Source organism: Eumetopias jubatus, unplaced genomic scaffold, assembly GCF_037043125.1.
Source record: "Eumetopias jubatus isolate StellerSeaLion01/CBP00866 unplaced genomic scaffold, mEumJub1_p1.0 scaffold_3, whole genome shotgun sequence".
Taxonomy (NCBI): domain Eukaryota; kingdom Metazoa; phylum Chordata; class Mammalia; order Carnivora; family Otariidae; genus Eumetopias; species Eumetopias jubatus.
In genome coordinates, this window is record NW_028274809.1 from 28290407 (window position 1) to 28296058 (window position 5652).

A 5652-nucleotide genomic window follows, 5' to 3' on the forward strand; every position below is an offset into this window, starting at 1 on the left:
CTTTTCTCTTTTTATAGCCCTCAGGAACTCCTTTCTATTATTAGATAAGCTATGGGCCGATTCATGAATCATTCAATAAAGCCAATTAGATCCTTACAATTTACTCAGTCGAATTATTGTTTTTTACAGAACAATTTAAATATCAGTGATTCACCTATAAATTACTATTCTCTAAAGCAGTGGTACACAGTCTTTCATCAAAAGTCCTTACAGCAATTGAATGGAGATAATCAAAGCTCTGTTCACTGTCAATTGATGGGCAGCTGGTGCTATGGGACAGGTAGAAACTGTAAAACATTACTTGCCACTGCTGCTGCATTCTATTGGTCAAAAGCAGAGCACAGAGCCAACTCAGATTTGAGGGGAGTGGGTTACAAAAGGGCCCAATTAACAGGAGTAGATAGTCATTTTCCCAAAAAATGGAGGAGGAGGCATATAACAATCACCATTCCATAGCAATTTTGAAATTCAGATGGTCATGTGACCAATTCCTCTAATGCAACCCAGTTCTGCTTCCTAAGAGTACTTTTCCATGGCTTTTGGTTGGCCTACTAGGCTCCTGGATCTGAACTCTGAGTTAGGCTTCCTTTTCCATGAGAAATGATCCATATTTTCAGCTCTGTAGGTTTCTGATTCTGCTTCTTGTCATTTGAGGGCCCATAGGCCTCTTTTAATTTGTATACATTAAGGTCATTCTTTGTGTTGTTAAAATTCTATAGATTCTGACAAATGCAAAATGTCATACATCTACCATTAGAATACAATACAAAATAATTTCACCACCCTAACAAATTCTATGTGCTTTACCTATCCAACCCTCCTCACTCCCCACATCCCTGGCAATCACTGACCCCACTATTATCTTTATAGTTTTGCCTTTTCCAGAATGTCATAAGTGGAATCCTTGTCAAACTGACTTTTTTCACTTAGAAATATGCATTAATAAAAAATGCATATTAATAAATTAATATTTATCCATATTTTTATATGGCTTGATAGCTCAGCCCTTTTTGGAATAGTATTCCATTGTACAGATACACCACAGTGTGTTTATCCAACTCACCTATTGAATAACATCTTAATTGCTTCCAATTTGGGGGAACTATGATAAAGATGTTATAAACGTTCACATGCAGGTTTTTGTGTGGAGGTAAGTTCTCACATCAGTTGGGTAAATACCTAAGAGTGCAGCTGATGGATCCTTTGGTAAGACAAACTTTAGCTTTTCGAGAAACTGCCAAACTCTTGCAAAGTGATTGTGACATTTTGGATTCCCACCAGCAATGAATGAGGGTTCCTTTTGTCCTTCATCCTCACATGAAATTGGTATTGTCAGGTGTTTTAGATTTTGGCCATTCTAATGGGGGTGTGATGATATCTTGTTGTATGAATTTGCATTTCCCTAGTAACAAAGGCTGTTGAACATCTTTTCATATGCTTATTTGCCATCTGTGTATCTTTTGTGGTAAAGTGCCTGTTCAGATCTCTTGCCCATTTTAAAAATTGGGTTCTTTATTTTCTTATGGTCAAGTTTAAGAGTTTTTGTATATTTTGAATATAAGTCCTTTGTCAGATAGGAGGTTTGAAACTATTTTCTTCTATCGGATTTGAAAGACAACTGCATAAAGCAATTATAAACAACAATTTTTCAAAATAAGCTCACATTCTGAGGTACTAGGAGTTAGGACTTCTATAGATGAAATTTGTGGGGGGGGAGCACAATTCAACCCACAACAACCAGCCTAGATCAGTCAATAGCCAGCCTTCCCCTAGACATGTGAGCCAGCCCAGCTAAAATCAGCAGAACCACTTGTCTGTCTACCCTAAATAAATGTGCTTATTGTTGTAGACCACTGACATTTTGTAGTTATTTGTTATGTAGCATCATTATGATAATAAATGACTGGTACATGTACTGGGGACAGAATCTGAGAACTTAAGTTTTTTAAAGTTTTACAATGGGATCAAAATGCCCCCCTAAAGAGAGTCACTCTGAAAAGCAGAAACCCCACTCAACTTTTCTTCATAGGCACCAAGTAAGTAGAGAGAATAAGCAGTAGGTGAATAAAGGCCTCCTTTATTCCTCCTGAGAATCACTAAGGAAACCAGTATAGATTTCTACATACTGTGATACAGGGAATGGCTAAAGCCAATATCAAAGTTTTTCATGAAGATCAGCCAGAATGGTAAGCAGAGCAATGAGCTTGTCTAAACCACTTTAGGTAGAAAGGTAGAAGATTGTTGTTGCTTTTTTTAAAAGATTTTATTTATTTATTCATGAGAGACAGAGAGAGAAGCAGAGGGAGAAACAGGCTCCCCGCGGAGCAGGGAGCCCGATGTGGGACTCGATCCCAGGACCCTGGGATCATGACCTGAGCCGAAGGCAGATGCTTAACGACTGAGCCACCCAGGCGCCCAGAAGATTGTTTTTGAAAGAAAGGAAGGTGAAGGCTTGGTTAAGTGGTCAATAACTACAGTGGATTGAGAAACAGTGTGTTGAAAGTATTCTGTTCTCTTTATCTTTTATATTCACTTTTCATATTAAAGAAGCAATTTAAGCCTTTTTTGTCCTTTTTTTAGATTGAAGTATAGTCGACACACAATGTTACATTAATTTCAGGCATACTACATAGTGATGCCATTAGTCTCTATGTTATGCTGTGCTTGTCGCAAGTATAGCTACCATCTGCCTCTATACAACACTATTACAATACCACTGTCTCTATTCCCTGTGCTGTAATTTTTATTCCTGTGAGTTACTCATTCTTTAACTGGAAGTCTGTATCTCCCACTTCCCAAACCTCTCTCTTTTAATCAAGATATTTTTCCAGAAAAACTATGCTTTGTCTCTGTGTTATCCCTGAAGAGAAAGAACCAACCTCATAGGATAGACCGTGCCGCAATAATAGAAAACATCTCTGTCCAGAGACTATACTGGAACTGCAGGCATGGGACCTAAAGGGAATTAATCTGCATCTGTGGACAGGCATTGTGTATCTACTTGCAGTAGAAACAGATTTCATAAGTGTCTGCCATTGTCATAAAACTCAAGATTAGTGTTTAGAATCTGCTGAGATAAAATTTGACATAATCATAATCCAGTCCAAAAAAAATCATAACCCAGTTCAATCTTGAAATAATTTGCTATAATTACATTTATTTGGCTATGCTATAAGGGAAACCATGACTTCCCTGCAGAAGTAACTACATCTAATGAAAGCCTGAAACATAAGGTTAGATTCTGGCAGAGCCATTAAGCCTGTATTCAGAAACCTTTTTTTTTTTTTTAATGTTCTGCTAGTTGAAATGCATTCCATTCCTTTTGTCAGGAAAGGGAGGGATGGATTTCTTTACTGAAACCAAATTTGCTGATGAGTGATTAGTCGTGTATGTCAGGATTTTGTTTTCCTCCAAAAACAGTAACAGATCTTCTCCTGGATCTAGGAGAACAGTGTAAACTTCATGGAACTGCAAAAGCTAATCATGAATAATGTGAATCATTTTGCTTGTCAAGGAGGTATATAAGACATGTCGTTAAATGCAAACATGTGACATACTCATCATAACACAAACTTGTCAATGACAAGTCACTGATTTCATTTGAAATTCTATTTCAAAAGAATTGATTTTTTACTAAAAGTTGGAAAAAGCTAACAGGAATGTGGAAAATATTGTTAGGAAATATTTATGAACAGCCCCTCTATGTAGAACATTATACCATCTGACTTCGAGAATTACAAAATGGGAGAAGACATCTGCTCTGTTAAAGGGCTTAAGAGTCTTTGAGTAATGGGCAACATCAGGGCACTGGAGATCCTAGATAATAAAGAAGGTTTTCAAGTCTATAAGGTAGAAAAGGGGTAAGGAAATATAAAACAGTGGGGAACAGAAAGCAGTCTTTGTTTTACTCTGAAAAAAATTCAGACTTGCTAAATGCATAATAACCAAGAGATTTTAGAGCTATACATCCCCAACTTCTCTCAGCAACTGGTGTCCTTCTTGGTCAGATGAATTATACCTCCTCAGCACTTCGTTTTTCTCCATGCAGCATCATTTGTCAGATTCCCCACTTCAGGTCAGTGTTCTTGCCACCTTAGAAGAGTGGACCTTTTGGAGCTGCCCCATGGTTCCAGTCTTCCTACCAAAGTGCCATCTTGCCACCCTTAGCATCCTTAGTCTCCATACTTTCTCCTTCCAGAAGAAGAAACCTAACTCATTTCTCTATTAGAACTGGGGACGGGCGCCTGGGTGGCTCAGTCGTTAAGCATCTGCCTTCAGCTCAGGTCATGATCCCGGGGTCCTGGGATCGGGCCCCGCATCGGGCTCCCCACTCTGCGGGAAGCCTGCTTCTCCCTCTCCCACTCCCCCTGCTTGTGTTCCCTCTCTCGCTGTGTCTCTCTCTGTCAAATAGATAAAATCTTTAAAAAAAAAAAAAGAACTGGGGTATATTTGAATATTAGCTTATGTTAACATGAAAAATTAGAATCATCAGACTTTGAAAAATATTAATAATTCCAACAAACTTAATGGACACAATGAAAACATTTATAATGAATGTATAAGTCATTAGAGCTTATCTAACGCAAGTCATATGTAACCACTGCTTCTCTTACTTTCATTAGCCAGCTCTTTTTTTGTATCTTACTAGCACTTCCTCTAGAGGGGAAATAAAACCTTTTTCTTTTGTTTGTTTTAATACATTCTTTGGGGGAAGGAGAGAGAAAGAACGCTAGTAGTACCACTGACAAATTTTACTGATCTTCACTAGCATTTCCAAAGTTTGGCCTTCACTTTCACAAGAATCATATTTGAGCTGTTTGTTAAAAATACAATTTTATAGCCCATGTCACCCTTCCTAAATCATATTTTTTTAGGAGCTGAGCCCTAGGAACCTGCATTTTTTACACGCTCTCAGCTAATTCCAAAGGATATTAAAATCTGAGAATCAGTGACCTCTACATTCTTTATGTCCCACACTGACCGGAATAAACAGGAATGGATTTTAACACAAAGATCCTAGGGCACACTGAACAGAGAAACTGCTTCATAAATTACTGAAAGACTCTAAATTGGTATTTCTCAAATGTCAGTAGATAGTCTCCCAAATTTCTTGGTTTTTTTTTGTTGTTGTTGTTATTAAAAATACAAGGTACGAACCACCACCCCATATCTATTAAATAGGAATTTAAAAATAGGTCTCCTAGTGGAGTCCGGTGCACACTAAAGTGCTTTAACTCCTATATTATTAGATGGTACAGTGAAAAAAAGTAAGTTTCAATTTGCTGAGTTCACAGTATTCAGGGAAATTGTCAGCTATTGCTACTCTCTTTCGTAAAGAATTACAATTTCTAAAATCAGGCCAATACAGGGCAACACCTTATCCAAAGTGACATGACAAAAACAGAAGTAAGAACAAAAGGCAGATTTATGTAAGGATGATCCAAATAGGTCAATGCAAAGAATGACAGCTTGGAAAATCTATTTGCTTGAAATCTATTTGTTAACTCTATATCCAAGACCTGATAGGAAGAAAAATATCCAATTGGAAAATAAGGCAAAAAGAGAGGGTGGTATGTCCTCCCCACGTCATTATGGGACATTGTTTAATAGGTTCCCTTAAGGATTAATTACTTAGGAAATGTACCAATGTTT